Here is a 21,037-nt window from a genome sequence, read left to right as displayed (position 1 = left end):
AGCAGCTATGTGAGGCCCGTAATCTGCCTGCACCCTATGTCAAAAAATTAAACACACCAGCAGTGTGAAGAGACCTGAAAGTGGCACATGGCAGCAGAGTGTGGCGATGGAGACAGCAGCAATGGGAGGCCGTACAGGGACCATGAGAGACTCTGGACTTGGCAGCAGCATGAGGAGGCGGTATATAGGGGCCCATGGCAGATTAGGGGCCTGGCAGCAGCTATGTGAGGCCCGTAATCTGCCTGCACCCTATGTCAAAAAATTTAACACACCAGCAGTGTGAAGAGACCTGAAAGTGGCACATGGCAGCAGAGTGTGGCGATGGAGACAGCAGCAATGGGAGGCCGTACAGGGACCATGACAGACTCTGGACTTGGCAGCAGCATGAGGAGGCGGTATATAGGGGCCCATGGCAGATTAGGGGCCTGGCAGCAGCTATGTGAGGCCCGTAATCTGCCTGCACCCTATGTCAAAAAATTTAACACACCAGCAGTGTGAAGAGACCTGAAAGTGGCACATGGCAGCAGAGTGTGGCGATGGAGACAGCAGCAATGGGAGGCCGTACAGGGACCATGACAGACTCTGGACTTGGCAGCAGCATGAGGAGGCGGTATATAGGGGCCCATGGCAGATTAGGGGCCTGGCAGCAGCTATGTGAGGCCCGTAATCTGCCAGCACCCTATGTCAAAAAATTCAACACACCAGCAGTGTGTGAGGAGACCTGAAAGTGGCACATGGCAGAGTGTGGCGATGGAGAAAGCAGCAATGGGAGGCCGTACAGGGACCCATGAGAGACTCTGGACCTGGCAGCAGCATGAGGAGGCGGTATATAGGGGCCCATGGCAGATTAGGGGCCTGGCAGCAGCTATGTGAGGCCCGTAATCTGCCTGCACCCTATGTCAAAAAATTAAACACACCAGCAGTGTGAAGAGACCTGAAAGTGGCACATGGCAGCAGAGTGTGGCGATGGAGACAGCAGCAATGGGAGGCCGTACAGGGACCCATGAGAGACTCTAGACTTGGCAGCAGCATGAGGAGGCGGTATATAGGGGCCCATGGCAGATTAGGGGCCTGGCAGCAGCTATGTGAGGCCCGTAATCTGCCTGCACCCTATGTCAAAAAATTAAACACACCAGCAGTGTGAAGAGACCTGAAAGTGGCACATGGCAGCAGAGTGTGGCGATGGAGACAGCAGCAATGGGAGGCCGTACAGGGACCATGACAGACTCTGGACTTGGCAGCAGCATGAGGAGGCGGTATATAGGGGCCCATGGCAGATTAGGGGCCTGGCAGCAGCTATGTGAGGCCCGTAATCTGCCTGCACCCTATGTCAAAAAATTTAACACACCAGCAGTGTGAAGAGACCTGAAAGTGGCACATGGCAGCAGAGTGTGGCGATGGAGACAGCAGCAATGGGAGGCCGTACAGGGACCATGAGAGACTCTGGACTTGGCAGCAGCATGAGGAGGCGGTATATAGGGGCCCATGGCAGATTAGGGGCCTGGCAGCAGCTATGTGAGGCCCGTAATCTGCCTGCACCCTATGTCAAAAAATTTAACACACCAGCAGTGTGAAGAGACCTGAAAGTGGCACATGGCAGCAGAGTGTGGCGATGGAGACAGCAGCAATGGGAGGCCGTACAGGGACCATGACAGACTCTGGACTTGGCAGCAGCATGAGGAGGCGGTATATAGGGGCCCATGGCAGATTAGGGGCCTGGCAGCAGCTATGTGAGGCCCGTAATCTGCCAGCACCCTATGTCAAAAAATTCAACACACCAGCAGTGTGTGAGGAGACCTGAAAGTGGCACATGGCAGAGTGTGGCGATGGAGAAAGCAGCAATGGGAGGCCGTACAGGGACCCATGAGAGACTCTGGACCTGGCAGCAGCATGAGGAGGCGGTATATAGGGGCCCATGGCAGATTAGGGGCCTGGCAGCAGCTATGTGAGGCCCGTAATCTGCCTGCACCCTATGTCAAAAAATTAAACACACCAGCAGTGTGAAGAGACCTGAAAGTGGCACATGGCAGCAGAGTGTGGCGATGGAGACAGCAGCAATGGGAGGCCGTACAGGGACCCATGAGAGACTCTAGACTTGGCAGCAGCATGAGGAGGCGGTATATAGGGGCCCATGGCAGATTAGGGGCCTGGCAGCAGCTATGTGAGGCCCGTAATCTGCCTGCACCCTATGTCAAAAAATTAAACACACCAGCAGTGTGAAGAGACCTGAAAGTGGCACATGGCAGCAGAGTGTGGCGATGGAGACAGCAGCAATGGGAGGCCGTACAGGGACCATGACAGACTCTGGACTTGGCAGCAGCATGAGGAGGCGGTATATAGGGGCCCATGGCAGATTAGGGGCCTGGCAGCAGCTATGTGAGGCCCGTAATCTGCCTGCACCCTATGTCAAAAAATTTAACACACCAGCAGTGTGAAGAGACCTGAAAGTGGCACATGGCAGCAGAGTGTGGCGATGGAGACAGCAGCAATGGGAGGCCGTACAGGGACCATGACAGACTCTGGACTTGGCAGCAGCATGAGGAGGCGGTATATAGGGGCCCATGGCAGATTAGGGGCCTGGCAGCAGCTATGTGAGGCCCGTAATCTGCCTGCACCCTATGTCAAAAAATTTAACACACCAGCAGTGTGAAGAGACCTGAAAGTGGCACATGGCAGCAGAGTGTGGCGATGGAGACAGCAGCAATGGGAGGCCGTACAGGGACCATGACAGACTCTGGACTTGGCAGCAGCATGAGGAGGCGGTATATAGGGGCCCATGGCAGATTAGGGGCCTGGCAGCAGCTATGTGAGGCCCGTAATCTGCCAGCACCCTATGTCAAAAAATTCAACACACCAGCAGTGTGTGAGGAGACCTGAAAGTGGCACATGGCAGAGTGTGGCGATGGAGAAAGCAGCAATGGGAGGCCGTACAGGGACCCATGAGAGACTCTGGACCTGGCAGCAGCATGAGGAGGCGGTATATAGGGGCCCATGGCAGATTAGGGGCCTGGCAGCAGCTATGTGAGGCCCGTAATCTGCCTGCACCCTATGTCAAAAAATTAAACACACCAGCAGTGTGAAGAGACCTGAAAGTGGCACATGGCAGCAGAGTGTGGCGATGGAGACAGCAGCAATGGGAGGCCGTACAGGGACCCATGAGAGACTCTAGACTTGGCAGCAGCATGAGGAGGCGGTATATAGGGGCCCATGGCAGATTAGGGGCCTGGCAGCAGCTATGTGAGGCCCGTAATCTGCCTGCACCCTATGTCAAAAAATTTAACACACCAGCAGTGTGAAGAGACCTGAAAGTGGCACATGGCAGCAGAGTGTGGCGATGGAGACAGCAGCAATGGGAGGCCGTACAGGGACCCATGAGAGACTCTAGACTTGGCAGCAGCATGAGGAGGCGGTATATAGGGGCCCATGGCAGATTAGGGGCCTGGCAGCAGCTATGTGAGGCCCGTAATCTGCCAGCACCCTATGTCAAAAAATTTAACACACCAGCAGTGTGAAGAGACCTGAAAGTGGCACATGGCATGAGAGACTCTGGACCTGGCAGCAGCAGGAGGAGGCGGTATAGGGGCCCATGGCTGATTAGGGGCCTGGCAGCAGCTATGTGAGGCCCGTTATCTTGCAGCACCCTATGTCAAAAAATTTAACACACCAGCAGTGTGAAGAGACCTGAAAGTGGCACATGGCAGCAGAGTGTGGCGATGGAGACAGCAGCAATGGGAGGCCGTACAGGGACCCATGAGAGACTCTGGACCTGGCAGCAGCAGGAGGAGGTGGTATATAGGGGCCCATGGCAGATTAGGGGCCTGGCAGCAGCTATGTGAGGCCCGTAATCTGCCTGCACCCTATGTCAAAAAATTTAACACACCAGCAGTGTGAAGAGACCTGAAAGTGGCACATGGCAGCAGAGTGTGGCGATGGAGACAGCAGCAATGGGAGGCCGTACAGGGACCCATGAGAGACTCTGGACCTGGCAGCAGCAGGAGGAGGTGGTATATAGGGGCCTATGGCAGATTAGGGGCCTGGCAGCAGCTATAGGAGGCCCGTAATCTGCCAGCACCCTATGTCAAAAAATTCAACACACCAGCAGTGTGAGGAGACCTGAAAGTGGCACATGTTTGAGGCATGATTCATGGCGGATTTAGTCAGTTGTGTCAGGAACTGGTGGTTTGAAATCCAGACTAATCCACGCCTGATTCATTTTCACAAACGTGAGTCTCTCCACACTTTGGGTGGACAGTCGTGTCCTCCGCGGAGTTACAATACCTCCTGCCGCACTAAACACGCGCTCCGATGCCACGCTACTGGCCGGGCATGACAGCCTTTCAAGGGCAAATTCAGCTAGTTGGGGCCAAAGGTCAAGTTTCGTTGCCCAGTAGTCAAGGGGATTGTCTACCTCGGTTGGCAGGGTGCTGTCCAAGTAGGCCCAAGCCTGTTGTTTGAGCTCCTGCTCCAGGTCCACCTGATGCTGCTGCTGCTGCTGCGGCTGGTTAGTAGTTTCCTCACTGCGCTGGTGAAGAAAGCTACTCATCATCGACTGCAGACTGAGGCAGCCGCTGCTGGTGGAGCTGCCACTGCTCCTACCACCCCACCCCTCCCCTGCTGCCATGCCAGCGGAACGCGAGCGCACAGGGCCCACAGTGTCTGAGGATGGACGATGGCGCACAAAGGCAGAGACCAACTGACTACATAGGTGGTTTTTATAGTACGTAATTTTGGCCTCCCTCTCAGCAGGTGTGAAAAAGGCCACCATTTTGGACCGGTAGCGAGGGTCCAACAAGGTGGACAGCCAAAAGTCATCCCTCTGTCTGATGGTTATTATTCGGCTGTCGCTACGCAAGCAACCGAGCATGCTATGGGCCATTTGTGCCAAGGAATGCGAGGGACTCCCTGCCTCCATCTCCACAGCATACTGCCACGGTGCGTCTGGGTCCTCTGTCTCCTCCTCCTCCTCCTCTACCAGATGCTCCTGCTCCTCCACTCCTGTCCGCTGAGTGGAAAAACCACCCATTTCACTCAATAATTCCTGAGCACAAATGTCCTCCTCTACCTCCTCCTCTTCTTCCTGTCCTGCCCCCACAGGGGTCATGTGGCGTTGAGATCTGTGCGCCACGTCTACCGCACCCTGACCAGCCATTGTTAACAGCATTTGTTCCAGGACGTGCAACAGAGGAATGACGTCGTTCATCCCATAGTCCTGCCGACTCACGAATAGCGTGGCCTCCTCAAAGGGCCTGAGCAAGCGGCAGGTGTCACGCATGAGCTGCCAATGGCTGACATCTAAGTTACACAGGGGAGTACCTTTATCCGCTTGTAACATCAGGAAATCGGTGATGGCCTTTCGCTGCTCGTAAAGGCGGTCTAACATGTGTAGGGTTGAATTCCACCTTGTTGCAACGTCGCAGATCAGGCGATGCTGTGGAATTCCGTTCTGCCGCTGCAGCTCAATGAGGGTGTTCTTTGCGGTGTAGGAATGGCTGAAATGCATGCACAGTTTACGTGACATTTTAAGGATGTCTTGCAGTGGGATGGTGGATTTTAGGAACCGCTTGACAACCAGATTGAACACGTGAGCCATGCATGGCGCATGGCACAACCTTCCTTGACGCAGAGCAGACACCATGTTCTTTCCGTTGTCAGTCAACATGGTTCCGATTTTTAGTTTGCGCGGAGACAGCCATCTGTCGATTTCTCTGTTCATTACACTCAGCAGTTCCTCCCCTGTGTGACTACGTTCGCCAAGGCATACCAGGTGCAGCACAGCGTGACACCGTTGCGCCCTGCACATGTGATATGCCGGTCGGGTAATGGGACTTGGCACGGGGGTGGCGGCTGAGGACACGGCGGAAAAAGAGGTGGTAGAGGCGGACATGCTTGCTGGACCAAGGACGTGCAAACGTGGAGGCAAAAGCGTCGTGACCTGTCCAAGTTGCTGGTGCGGCTGTGCCGGCACCACGTTCACCCAGTGGGCCGTAAATGACATGTACTGTCCCTGACCGTAGTTACAGCTCCACACGTCGGCGCTGCCGTGCACTTTGGCAGAGACCGACATGCTCAAAGACTGGCCCACCATCTCTTCTACATGTGAATGCAGGGCTGGCACTGCCTTTTGGGCAAAGAAATGACGGCTTGGCACTCTCCACCGCGGCGCGGCACAAGCCATCATTTCTCGGAAAGGTGCTGAGTCCACCAGTTGGAAAGGGAGGGACTGCAGCACCAGCAACTTGGACAGGAGGACGTTCAGCTTTTGCACCGTCGGGTGCGTGCTCGCAAACTGTTGTCTCTTGGATACGGATTCCAAGAAAGACTGTTGACGGAATCCGAGAAGAGGAGTAGCAGGAGAAGGAGCATCTGAACGAGCGGAAGATGCCAATGAGCGACAACTCCCCTCAGCAGAGGTGTTGGAGCCTTGACTGGCTGATAGAGGGCGATTGACGACGTCGGGTGACGGAGCAAGTAACGGAGCGGGTGATGGAGCGGGGGCTGGGGCAGGCAGAACCGCCGTATGTTTATCACGGTTTTCCCAGGCCACCGAATGGTGACGCTGCATATGCTGACGCAACGCTGTAGTCCCAACATGGGCCCCCTGGCCACGCTTGCATTTCTGGCCACATAGTCGACATACGGCTACGTTTACTTCCTCGGGCGGCTTGAGGAAAAATTGCCACACCACCGAGTAGGAAACTTTGCCCCCGCTACTCTTCACTGGCTGACTGCTACTTCCTCCGTGCGCACCGGCACCACTACTGGCCGTGGTGGTAGGCTGCAGTGGAGCTGGTGCTCTACTCCGTGGACGTTTGGCTCCACTGACACTGATGCGACCCTGCTGCTGTCTCCTGGGCAACCCACCGACTGTTTTGCTCGCTGCCAAGCTGCCACCCTCTTCTCCTGATGATGCGGAAGAAATTGCCTGATGACGACGAGGCTGCCAAGTGCGATCAACCTCCTCATCATCAAGTAGGGTCTCCGCCTCACTACTAGCCCCCTCGGCTGCGTCTGGGTCAGGAGACAGACCTGTCTCTAGACCGGCTACCGAGCCACTCTCCTCGCCAGTACTTGTTCGCTTGGCTGCTGAAAAGGCCGATGTCTCCCCCCGTTCCTGACCGCCCTCTGTTAGCTCTTCCTCACTGTACAGTGGGGCTGAGCCCACAGCATGCGATACTTCGCTTGGTGAGGGAACAGCAAAGGACAGGGGCAGGTAGAGGACACGTGATTTCAGTGGGCTTGGTCCCGGGCCATGCCAACTAACGGTTGTGTCTGACGTACCCACCGACCGTTGGCTGTAGGTGTCAGAGGTGACCTGGGAAGAGGAAGACGACCGAGCCAACCAATCAATGACGGCAGGGTTGTCGGTGGAGACACGACCGCTGGATGACACCGGGAGCACTGGCCTCTGGCTGCGAATACTGCTGCCTCGACCCCTTCCTCTGCTGCCACGTCTGCTCGCTCCTAAAACATTGCCTCCTCTGCCACTCCTCTGCATGTTGTCTGACATACTATTTAATTCAACGATTAGGTGTCCCTGAGTAACAATTCTCTGGCACGCAGTAACAATTCTGTCTGTCCCTGAGTATGAATTCTGTGGCCCTGAGTAACAATTCTGTGTCTGTGCGAGTAACAATTCTGTGTCTGTGCGAGTAACAATTCTGTGTCTGTGCAAGTAACAATTTTGTGTCTGTGCGAGTAACAATTCTCTGGCACTCAGTAACAATTCTGTCTGTCCCTGAGTAACAATTCTCTGGCACTCAGTAACAATTCTGTCTGTCCCTGAGTAACAATTCTCTGGCACTCAGTAACAATTCTGTCTGTCCCTGAGTAACAATTCTCTGGCACTCAGTAACAATTCTGTCTGTCCCTGAGTAACAATTCTCTGGCACTCAGTAACAATTCTGTCTGTCCCTGAGTAACAATTCTCTGGCACTCAGTAACAATTCTGTCTGTCCCTGAGTAACAATTCTCTGGCACTCAGTAACAATTCTGTCTGTCCCTGAGTATGAATTCTGTGGCCCTGAGTAACAATTCTGTGTCTGCGCGAGTAACAATTCTGTGTCTGTGCAAGTAACAATTTTGTGTCTGTGCGAGTAACAATTCTCTGGCACTCAGTAACAATTCTGTCTGTCCCTGAGTATGAATTCTGTGGCCCTGAGTAACAATTCTGTCTCTGTGCGAGTAACAATTCTGTGTCTGTGCAAGTAACAATTTTGTGTCTGTGAGAGTAACAATTCTCTGGCACTCAGTAACAATTCTGTCTGTCCCTGAGTAAGAATTCTCTGGCACTCAGTAACAATTCTGTCTGTCCCTGAGTATGAATTCTGTGGCCCTGAGTAACAATTGTGTGTCTGTGCAAGTAACAATTCTGTGTCTGTGCAAGTAACAATTTTGTGTCTGTGAGAGTAACAATTCTCTGGCACTCAGTAACAATTCTGTCTGTCCCTGAGTAACAATTCTCTGGCACTCAGTAACAATTCTGTCTGTCCCTGAGTATGAATTCTGTGGCCCTGAGTAACAATTCTGTCTCTGTGCGAGTAACAATTCTGTGTCTGTGCAAGTAACAATTTTGTGTCTGTGAGAGTAACAATTCTCTGGCACTCAGTAACAATTCTGTCTGTCCCTGAGTAAGAATTCTCTGGCACTCAGTAACAATTCTGTCTGTCCCTGAGTAACAATTCTCTGGCACTCAGTAACAATTCTGTCTGTCCCTGAGTAACAATTCTGTCTGTCCCTGAGTATGAATTCTGTGGCCCTGAGTAAGAATTCTCTGGCACTCAGTAACAATTCTGTCTGTCCCTGAGTATGAATTCTGTGGCCCTGAGTAACAATTGTGTGTCTGTGCAAGTAACAATTCTGTGTCTGTGCAAGTAACAATTTTGTGTCTGTGAGAGTAACAATTCTCTGGCACTCAGTAACAATTCTGTCTGTCCCTGAGTAACAATTCTCTGGCACTCAGTAACAATTCTGTCTGTCCCTGAGTATGAATTCTGTGGCCCTGAGTAACAATTCTGTCTCTGTGCGAGTAACAATTCTGTGTCTGTGCAAGTAACAATTTTGTGTCTGTGAGAGTAACAATTCTCTGGCACTCAGTAACAATTCTGTCTGTCCCTGAGTAAGAATTCTCTGGCACTCAGTAACAATTCTGTCTGTCCCTGAGTAACAATTCTCTGGCACTCAGTAACAATTCTGTCTGTCCCTGAGTAACAATTCTGTCTGTCCCTGAGTATGAATTCTGTGGCCCTGAGTAAGAATTCTCTGGCACTCAGTAACAATTCTGTCTGTCCCTGAGTATGAATTCTGTGGCCCTGAGTAACAATTGTGTGTCTGTGCAAGTAACAATTCTGTGTCTGTGCAAGTAACAATTTTGTGTCTGTGAGAGTAACAATTCTCTGGCACTCAGTAACAATTCTGTCTGTCCCTGAGTAACAATTCTCTGGCACTCAGTAACAATTCTGTCTGTCCCTGAGTATGAATTCTGTGGCCCTGAGTAACAATTCTGTCTCTGTGCGAGTAACAATTCTGTGTCTGTGCAAGTAACAATTTTGTGTCTGTGAGAGTAACAATTCTCTGGCACTCAGTAACAATTCTGTCTGTCCCTGAGTAAGAATTCTCTGGCACTCAGTAACAATTCTGTCTGTCCCTGAGTAACAATTCTCTGGCACTCAGTAACAATTCTGTCTGTCCCTGAGTAACAATTCTGTCTGTCCCTGAGTATGAATTCTGTGGCCCTGAGTAAGAATTCTCTGGCACTCAGTAACAATTCTGTCTGTCCCTGAGTATGAATTCTGTGGCCCTGAGTAACAATTGTGTGTCTGTGCAAGTAACAATTCTGTGTCTGTGCAAGTAACAATTTTGTGTCTGTGAGAGTAACAATTCTCTGGCACTCAGTAACAATTCTGTCTGTCCCTGAGTAACAATTCTCTGGCACTCAGTAACAATTCTGTCTGTCCCTGAGTATGAATTCTGTGGCCCTGAGTAACAATTCTGTCTCTGTGCGAGTAACAATTCTGTGTCTGTGCAAGTAACAATTTTGTGTCTGTGAGAGTAACAATTCTCTGGCACTCAGTAACAATTCTGTCTGTCCCTGAGTAAGAATTCTCTGGCACTCAGTAACAATTCTGTCTGTCCCTGAGTAACAATTCTCTGGCACTCAGTAACAATTCTGTCTGTCCCTGAGTATGAATTCTGTGGCCCTGAGTAACAATTCTGTGTCTGTGCGAGTAACAATTCTGTGTCTGTGCAAGTAACAATTTTGTGTCTGTGCGAGTAACAATTCTCTGGCACTCAGTAACAATTCTGTCTGTCCCTGAGTAACAATTCTCTGGCACTCAGTAACAATTCTGTCTGTCCCTGAGTAACAATTCTCTGGCACTCAGTAACAATTCTGTCTGTCCCTGAGTAACAATTCTCTGGCACTCAGTAACAATTCTGTCTGTCCCTGAGTAACAATTCTCTGGCACTCAGTAACAATTCTGTCTGTCCCTGAGTAACAATTCTCTGGCACTCAGTAACAATTCTGTCTGTCCCTGAGTAACAATTCTGTCTGTCCCTGAGAATGAATTCTGTGGCCCTGAGTAAGAATTCTCTGGCACTCAGTAACAATTCTGTCTGTCCCTGAGTAACAATTCTCTGGCACTCAGTAACAATTCTGTCTGTCCCTGAGTAAAAATTCTGTGGCCCTAATAACGTTTCTGTGGCCCTAAGTAACAATTCTCTGGCACTGAGTAACAATTCTGTCTGTCCCTGAGTATGAATTCTGTGGCCCTAACTAGCGTTTCTTTGTCCCTAAATAACGATTCTGTGGCCCTCATTAACAAGTCTGTGTCCCTGAGTAATGGTTCTCTGTCCCTAAGTAACTTCTCTCTGTCCCCAATTCTCGTTTCTGTGGCCCTAACTCTGTCCCTGTCCCTAGTACAGAGCGGTCTGCCTCTGTTCAATGACTGCAGGCAAATGAAGATTTCCAAAATGGCCGCTATATATACCTCGACCATTACACAGTGCTGGCTGGCTGGCTGCTGATTGGCTGATGCGATCACATGTCGTTGAGGAATGCATTATGGGGCAGCGCGCCTTGTCTGCGCGCCTTCCCCGACATCCCCGCTCCGTCGCCGCACATGTCAGCCGCCATTTTCTGAAAAATTTCGATTCGCGCGTCCGAATTAGGCTGTTTTTCGGATTCGGCACGAATCGAAATTTTTCCGATATTCGACTCGAATTCCACTTCGGATACTTCGATTCGCTCATCTCTAGTCACAACACTACCCGAGTCTAGCAGAGCAGTTACTGGCTTTTCATCAATGGCAATCACACACATTTGCTTTTCCATGCGTTTCTGACATGCTGCAGTACATACCACCTGTGCAAAAAGAGACATGCGTTTTCCTAAATAAGCATTTTCACATTGCATAGGTTCATCATTTAAAGGACAGTTTGCAGCAATATGACCCAACGCATGACACCGATAACATTTGATATGTTCAGTACCTAAACCTCTAAATGGCTTTGGGGACCTTCCTGACCTATTTGGCCAGTCTCTAGGTCCTAAGCCTACAGTCTCATTATCTGACACAATAGTCTTATCGTTTTTTTCTGAGCCTTTGGCCCATGGAACAGTCTTACCGGATCTTCCGGATAGTTTTCCACCCCTAGTGACATTGGGGTACGGCCCAGGTGAATGAAAAAAGTCCTCAGCGGCTGCATATCTCTCCACCAGGTCCACCAGCTCGTTTGCAGATTTAGGGTCTCCACGGCCGACCCACTTCCTCAAAGTGGCAGGGAGTGCACGCAAATATTTGTCCATGACCACACGCTCCACAATCTGAGGGTCTGACAATACCTCTGGCTGGAGCCACTTTTTGGAGAGATGTATCAAATCGAACATCTGAGATCTGGGTGGTTTGTCAGCCCTGTAATGCCACTGATGCACCCGCTGAGCCCGGACTGCAATGGTGACACCCAGGCGTGCAAGGACCTCAGCCTTCAGTTTCTCATAGTCCTGGGCATCCCCTGGTTCCAGGTCATAATAGGCTTTTTTGGGATTCACCTGTCAAAAATGGTGCAAGCAGTCCTGCCCATTGCTCCTTTTTCCATCCTTCCCGAACAGCAACCCTTTCAAAAGTTGTGAGGTAGGCCTCCACATCATCCGCAGGTGTCATCTTCTGCAAAACATAGCTGGCCCACGCCATTTTCTGCTCCACTGACAGCGGATCTGCAGATTCCTTCTTTAGTTCTAATAGGTGTTGGGCCACCTGCTTAAGGAGCTCTCGGTCTGCTTCTTGGGCCTCCGCAAACTGGCGATTTGTCTCCCGTTGTGCTGCATTGGCCTGCAGCGAGGCTCTTATTATTTCCTCCATCTTCCCACTTGCTCAGGAAGTGCCCGCCAAATCCACCATATGTGGGGTTAGCTCAGGTGGGGGATCTCCTTCCCTGGGACAAAGGTAGACCGCACAGCAGGCTTTCGTCAAGATCTGACTGGTTGTCAGTTTTATTAAAAAGGTTTGCAAGAAATATCAAAATAAACAAAACATCAAAATAAAACCCTTGCCACCCAGGCACTAACTAAACAGAAGATGTTTCCTCTCTCAGAGGTGAAGGGCTTCTCCCTGTCACCAAAACAAAAGAACAGCAAACCTTTTCTTGTAGGTATAGTCCATACACACAGCTCTCTCAGAATACCTCTCTGAGTCCCAGGCCACGAGCAACTCCTTGCTCCAGCCCTGCCCTTTTTGTATCACCTGTTGGTGGTCATTAGTGGAGCCCAAACTCTGGTCCGGAACCACCTCTGCCATTGTGGCCCCGAAAACCCGGAGTGGACTCCACCTTACACCTCACAGTATGACCTCATGCGAGGTGACACATATCTTCCATCCATCACTTTGCCGTTCATACTGTCACATATATATATATATATATATATATATATATATATATATATATATATATATATATATGAGACAATAAATATTCGAAAGTCCCACTCCTATTTTGGTGCCAAAAATAAATGCTCTTCTAGTGCTTGGTGTCACAAACGTGCGCCTCAGAGATGGACGCGGTTCAACCATTTTGTTAGGCATCTCCATTTTCTCCCCTCATCTTTCCACTCCTCCCTCTCACTGAGAGGAGACATCTGGCCAGTGTGTGTATGTGTACTATTTATGGGTCACTGGCAAGGCAAGGCATTTCTAGCTGGTGCTGAGCTGTCTGTGAAAGCTGTATCCTTTCTCACCTAGAAAGAGATAGGACCAGTTTTCCCAAGAGAGCTGGAGTCTCACTGGCCAAAGTACCTGTGTAATTTCACACCTCATAACAAGATAAGGAGCCTTCCCAGGAGTTGAAGGGACTCTGAGCTAATAAACCTAGCTCAGCGTAGGTGACAGAATTAGATGAACACTTCTCAAATCAATTTCTCCCCTATGTCTCATATCTTGGAATATGAAAGACTTACATAAAAACCGGACACCTCGTCAGATGGCTAATGAGCAGGCGAACAGTTTGACAGGTCACTCGCTTATCTCGGACCATCAGGGGAGCCGAAACATAGAACTCGTGAACCGTGCAATATATAATTTCATAATTCATATCTAAATAATCCTCAGACTTGTCTGCATAATAATATACCCACGGGAGGACTGTCGCTTGTGCAGATGGAAAGTTATAGACCAGAATATGAATTATGAAAGATGTTGGTTCCAGTTTAGGGTTCCGCCTGACGATCCCTCCCTAAACAGGGGATTGGTCTTTCACTTCAGAACCACCCCCTGCTGGGAAACTTTAAAACAAGCTGCCAAGCCTAAGGAAGTTTAAGTTGAAAACATCTTCCAATTCTTAACATCAATATACCACCTGGGGAGACCTGTGCCTTTCGCTCTGAAACGTGATCTGCTTCCATCCAAGGCTTAAGGGCAAGTAACTTAACCCTTTAACTTCTCCCTGTTATCTCTTTGCTGTGCTGTGCTGTTTTCTATGTGTAAATATATATATATATATATATCTTAGTTACATCTTCTCTGTAAATATTTTTACTGCACCTGTTTGACCCTTTTAGTAATAAACCTTTCTTCTGAAAGTGTTGAACTGTTTCTATAACTCTTAATTGCAATTCATGAATCCCTGCCTTTAAAGAGACGCTACTGTTGGTTTAACTCTCTGTATAACTGGCCTGTGTCAATGATCGGGTTATGCGGACGATTATTTCAATTATTATAGTGTTATAGTGATATTGCGAGTTTCCTCTTTCTCTGAACAAAAAGGAGGTGGTGGCAGTGTGAAATGGTTAATTGCGTAATTAACCTGACCCAGTAATAATCGATTCAGGCTGCTGGCATGTCGATCGGTACCCATTAGCTGGAAAATCGTTGTGCAGGGTGCAGCTGGGTGTGGCATTGTTACACATGTCATATCGCGATTATAGGTTGGCTAGCCCTTCAGTCACAAGTTTTGGTGATAAGGTCTGAGGTCTGACGCTGCGATCCTGACACTTGGTATAAATCTTCGTGCGAAAACCTCTTAGTACTCCACCACCATGTGCCAATATATTGCACCCTTCAACTCTTCATGACCCCTTAATTAAAAGAAGGTCAATTGCAGTTTGTGTCACCAGGGTTTATGCTCACAGTAGATTTCTTTTCTATATTCTCCTATTAAATCCACAGTTTCAGATCCACATAGGTCAGAAAAGAGAACTCTTATAGTGTAAAAGGTTTAATAAAATGTGTTTCCATATAAACATCAAGAATGCACTCACATTTGTTGGTGCCCAGTCCTCAGAACTTGTACACTCAGCTTTTCTGCGCTAACCTCCACTCATCACTCTGGAGTCTCAGGAGCTTCCTTATGACGCCAGATTGGCAAATCATGTAGAGGCAGGTTGTCATTTTCAGCTACATCTGGGTCCATAGACGTCTCTTCCGCTCCCGGCTATTGGAAAGCACGCCGGCTCCAGAGTGAGGAACATTCATCAACAGTTGGCCAATGAATTTCACTGCTATAGGCAAGCATGTAAGTGAATGAAATCAACTCATTCAGTGTTTTTAGTTGTGATTAGCTGTGATTGGCCACAGCTAATCACATGACACTGATGGGCTGTGATTGACCCAGTCTGTACCATATGTTCACTGTGAGCAATCACAGCTAGCAACACAATTGTATACAATGGATGGCATGAAAGGAATACATCCATTGTTTACAATTGTCATGGGACCTGGTGTGATTGGTCACAGTGGTCCCATGGTACCAGCAACGGGCCGGTACACAGATCGGTCATCAGCTGTGTCCAGTGGACACAGCTGGTGACAGATTTCACCACAACATGACCCCACGGGTGCATGTGATGCGGTGATCCTGGAGGACGTTGTATGACGCCAACCTGGATAAACTAATGTCCTGCTCAGCTGCCATTTTGCTATTGGCTGGGGTGGGGACTGGTTAAGGTCATAAAACTTGATCATATTATTATTATGAGACAGACCCCCTCTTTCCTCACTACACATAGATCTATAGAAGAGGGAAGGTGTTGATAAGATTTCAAACCCATAAAATGTTTTATGTTAAAATCAAAGGCTAAGTTCACCTTTTTTTTGGCAGAATTTCACTTTTCATAATAAATAGAAGTGTTTTATAATGTAATTTCTGGCCCAGCCATTCCAATGTTATTATCTCTCACTTACCTCATCCACATTACTATACCACCACCTCTTGTTTTATTTCTATTCACTTTCCTTCTTCTTCCCCTAAGGTGACCACACACATTACAATAAAAAAAAAAAAAAATGGTTCAAAAATCAACTCGCCAGCCAGCTTGCCAACAACCAAATTAACCTGTCTAACAGTATGCGTTAAAAACAGGGGTTTAGTTAGCACATATTTGCAAAGACATGCGTAAGCCACAGAGCCACATCACGGCACCCTGATATTCTGTGGTCCTAACTCTACAAATTTGAGAGCCCCCATAGTAGAGGCACATGTATTTAAAGGATAGATCAAGGGCAGGTGCACATCAGGGAGCCCACCCCTTTTAAAGGTACAGGAGTGCAAGGGACACCCAGCATGTAGCACAATGGCAGCCAGGGCGCCCAGTGCACCCACTCACCTTAATATCAACAGTAAAGTAAAACATGGCACCCGCCCCAGTCTATAACTGGCTTATGAAGCAAGGACTACGTGAACCGGGCAACACATGTCAATAAAAAAAAGGAAAGGACCATACACATTACAATATGATTGTACAAGCTCCTTTTGATCTCCCATCAGCTATGTAGTTCAAGTGCCTGTCTGATTTGATACAAATTTAATAGATTGTTTAGGTGGGTCCTCCAAGTCCATAGTTCTGGTAAATCTAAAGGAAATTGTACAGAGATTATACAACCAGATTGCATAGTGTATGACCGTCTTTACACAAGCACATAGGAGAGAGTGGATGGCGACACTCAGCTGTCAGGCTGTCAAATGTTCACATAGCTGCAACTCACGTTCCTGCGTGTGCACGTTCCTGTGCACAGCCATCCAAAGCAGTGTGCCTGAGCTGACAGTGAGGAGAACTGTTAGTAAACAAAACAGTCCTCCTCCCCGTTGGAGATGCTGGGTAATCACCGGGCGCCAGAGAGTAATCACTGGCTGAGACCTGGTGATTGACAGCCACATATGGCGGCGCATGTAGGGTCCGCACGCGGCTTGCACGCGCTCCCTACCCGGAAATGCAAAATCACATATATATATATATATGTGATTTTGCGCACCCCTGCCACCCTGAAACAGTATATCTGCTAGAGGGCAGTGGGAAAGAGGTTAAAGTGTTACTAAACCCACAACAGTAAAATTAGTCTGTATATGCAGTAAAGCATGTTTGTTATACTCATTGTGGAACCTAAGGGGTTAATCCTCCTCATTGTGTAAAAAAGGATTTTTGATCCTGTCTTCTTTGATCTTCCACTTTTTCTACTGCCCCCAATCCATCTGCTGATAGAACAGAGCCTTGGGGGTAAGCTGCACATGCTCAGTTTGGTGTGTATTGCTGGGGAGGTTTCTTTTTCTTGGGAGAGTGCATGTGATCAGCACAGAGCCAATCAGCACTGTCCAGACAGAGGGTCAGGGGTCTGGCAGCCTCATAGGACAATCAGGGGAGAATAAAAACTCCTCCTACAAACTTTAAAGTGTTACTAAACCCATTCACTATATCTGGTCTCCCACAGTACACAGAACATGGAAGTGCAATTATTTTAGTAAACATAAACTGCTAAATACCTTTTCTCATCAGCAGTTAGAGCAGTCTTGTGACTTCAATCAGTGTCCGGCAGAGCACTGGTTAAAGCTTGTAGGAGGAGTTTTCATTTTGCTCTAGGAGGATGCAGAATCCCTGACCTCTGTCTGGACAGTGCTGATTGGCCCTGTGCTGATCACATGCACTCTCCAAGAAAAAAAAAGCTCTCTAGCAATACACACCAAACTGAGCATGTGCAGAGTGACTCCACACGATATGTCTTATCAGGAGATAAGAGGGGCCCTGGAAGAAGGGGAGGATCAGAGAAGCCATGATCAAACAGTCTTTTTATACAATGCAGAGGATTAACCCCTTAGGCTCCACAGTGAGTATAACAATATTAAAGTAATACTTTAATGTGCTTCATTTTCAGAAACAGCAAAAACTTTATATTTATCCTAGTGGGTTTAGTAACTCTTTAACCACTGCTCTGCTTGACACTGATAAAATCACAATACTGCTCTAACTTCTGATGATAAAAGGTATTTAGCAGCTTATATTTACTACAATAATTGCATTTCCATGTTGTGTGTCCTGTGGGAGACCAGATATAGTGAATGCGGGGTCCTGGGTTTAGTAACACTTTAATGCTATATTGTTCCATTGAGTGATAAAAGGGTGAGCTTAGCCTTTTCTAGTCCTAGAGAGTTGTGTAGATTGTTACATAACATCACAAACACAGTTTGCATTTAATGTGCTTAATGGTGCTAATCACAAAAAAACTTCTGTATATAGAATATGCATTTATGTTTTTAACATTATACTGTAGAGTTTCAACTTTAACTAGATCTTTATACTGTACAATGATAATTGAAGATGTTTGGCACCTTGTTCTGAAAATCCCGAAGCTATATAAATATGTAAAATGTAAACAGGAATGTATGCCTGTTGTGATATAGATGGACTGATGACTCTACAGTAAACCAGGGATTGGCAGTATGTTTCTCTACTGTTTTATAGGTGTGTTTTATGTGCTGTACATTCCTTATGTATGTAATGTATTTGTGAATTACATGATCACTGTTAAGAAGAGTGAATAATGATCTATGGCAGAAGTTTGGCTGGTGACTCTATAATACATCTAAGATTACCAGTGTATCTCCCTACTGTCTCCATCCAAGGGCACTCCACTCCACCAGATGTGGTGTTTAAATCTACTTTTTTCTGGCTCCTTACATTCCTTTATACTCTGCTGAGAAAGATTGTCTGGCAACAAAGTTTATGCGTTTGGCAATGGTGCAATGACAAATGTGTAAAACAAAAGTGAGTGTTACACAACGATGTGAGTTCTAGGCAAGCCATTATTTATAGTGTTCCCTGAGCTTCCAAGGGTGGTAATTGGCAACTGTAGGTTAAAGTGGAACTTTAGTCAGAAAGTTAAGTTCTGCTTGATCACTCTACGCTGGCCCCTTTTGCAGGTATAGCTATGTAAAACATTAAAAATAAGTGCCTGTACTGTTACTGTTTAAAATCCAGTAAAAGACCGTCTTACCCTGCTCTGCACATGCTCAGTTGCTCCTTATTTTTTGGCACTGCCTAAAATGTAGAGGTCTGATAGCCTAAGGATTTGCTGCTGATCAGGGACTCTGGGCATCAACAAAATGGCAGCCTCCACCAAGAAAAAACAGGAACAATACTGGAGGCAATTTACAACACACAGTAATTTTGGTTGCATGATTATTCATGTGGAATGTGTGTTCCTTCTTAAAGAACATTCATTTTTAGAAAGTTCTTGTGGGCAAAGTTCTACTTTAAATATGCTTGGTAGGTGTGGTGTTCTAAATGTGAACATTTAATTCACCAAAGTTCCTTTTGCTTTTGCCAGTAAATGTATAACATGGCTATAATGCATTATCGACCCTTAACCACTTCCTCTCCGTCCTATGTATATAAATGGCCGGACGGGAGCAGTGCAGGAGTGGGTGGCAGTTTATAAACGTCCTCCCGCTTCCCTGCCTGTGTGAACTCCCTGGGAACAAACAGCACCGCAGTCCGGAGCCCGCTGTGTCCGGAGGACCAAAATCGCTGTACGGGACCTCTGTGTCTCTGAGGCCTCGATGATGTGATCACTGATTGGCCAATCAGTGATCACATGAATAGTAGTAAGCAAGATGTCACTTCTGACATCATTGCTTACTACTAGTGAAATCTATGAATGATCACAGAGGTCACATGGTACAAGGCTATTAGCAACAGCCTTGTACCATGTGACAAGCTGTGATCAATCACAGCTCACACAGTATTTCTCAATGGCTGCAAGAATGCAGCCATAGAGAAGGAGACACAATTGCTTTTACAGCCTTTATGGGTGTAAAAGCAATCAGTGTAAAAATAAAAAAAATCTTCATCACCCCTCACAAGTAGTACAGTGTAGTTATGGTGATGATTATGAGTATGTTAAAAAAACATAAATAATAATATCAAAAAATAAAATAAAAATTTTTGGTTATAAACTAATGTGAGTTAGTTAAAAAGATAGCTGAATACATTCTGGCCAAGATTTATAAAGAAAGATTATTTATTTGTTAAATTTTACACTTATTTTTCAAAATGTTTGGACTTTTTTTATTTGTATAGCAAAAAAATAAAAACCCCAGTGGTGAACAAATACCACCAAAATAAAGTTTTATCTGTCTTAAAAAAATGCTAAAAAAGTTCATATGGGTACAGTGTTGCATGACCGTGCAATTGTTATTCAAAGTGTGATAGCGCTGAAAGCTGAAAATTGGCCTGGACAGGAAGGGAGTGGAATTGTCCGGACTTGAATTGGTTAAAACACCACATACACATGCGTCATTGCTTAGGACAGGGTTGAAAAGGAAAATGTGTGTAAGATGTCTGCAGTCTAGTTTACTGTTAGACCTTGTATGGGGCTTCAGGCATGGTGGCCAAAGGGGATTGTTTTCTTCCTTGTGGCACTGACTGATTTTCATACAGTACCATGTAAAATAATCTTAGGTTGAAACTTAGATGACTTTAACTACTGTACCATTTTGTTCAATATGTAATAACAAAAAAAAAGGCTAAAACTACAGCACCAGGAAAAGCAGGAAAGTGACATAAGAAGGCTGATTTACTAAATAATTTAAGATTCTTTACTAAAAAAAAAGTGTAAATATGCACTTAAATTATTATCCAATCATGTGAAAACTACAAGCAAATTTGTTGGTATCTAAAGTGAACAGGAATTTACTTTTTTACATGATTGGATAAATTAAGTGAACATTTACATAATTTTTGTGTGAGGGTTCTTAACCTTTTTAAATCAGCCTCAAAGTTTTCCTCCAGGGGCTACATGAAATCTAATGGTGAAATGCTTCGGGCGGGACCTAGTGATGTCATTACCTATTTCAGTAATTTTTTAAGTCATCATGTTATTTAAAGTTTACCTCTATGTTAATAAAAGGTTATTAAAAAGCGTATCTCTAGGAAAAAACTTTTTTTGTCTTGTAGAGTGGGGAAGGGTTACGCCCCCACCAGGTTTTTGCTGTTGCCTCCACTGGAGAGATTAACCTTTTTTTAATGCTGTTGACCATTGTCACTGGGAAAGAAAGTGAGTGGTAATTCCAAAATTTTAGAGTTAGAGGTGAGGTGGAATCTTCCAGAGGGAACATCTACTCTGGGAAAAACTTTCTAAGAGTGGAGTTTCTCCCCTTTTTTCTTTTTTTCTTTAATTTCCTGGGCAAATCAGCAAAAAAAACAACATGAATGGGGTCCTTCCCTACACCATTCAAAAATTTCTGTCTAACAAAAGATGTTTTTTCATTTGTTGCTATGGAC

The sequence above is a fragment of the Staurois parvus genome, unplaced genomic scaffold (assembly GCF_062004578.1).
Source record: "Staurois parvus isolate SC_StPar_1 unplaced genomic scaffold, SC_StPar_1.0 ptg000091l, whole genome shotgun sequence".
In the NCBI taxonomy this organism is placed as follows: Eukaryota; Metazoa; Chordata; class Amphibia; order Anura; family Ranidae; genus Staurois; species Staurois parvus.
This window is presented reverse-complemented; position numbering follows the sequence as displayed.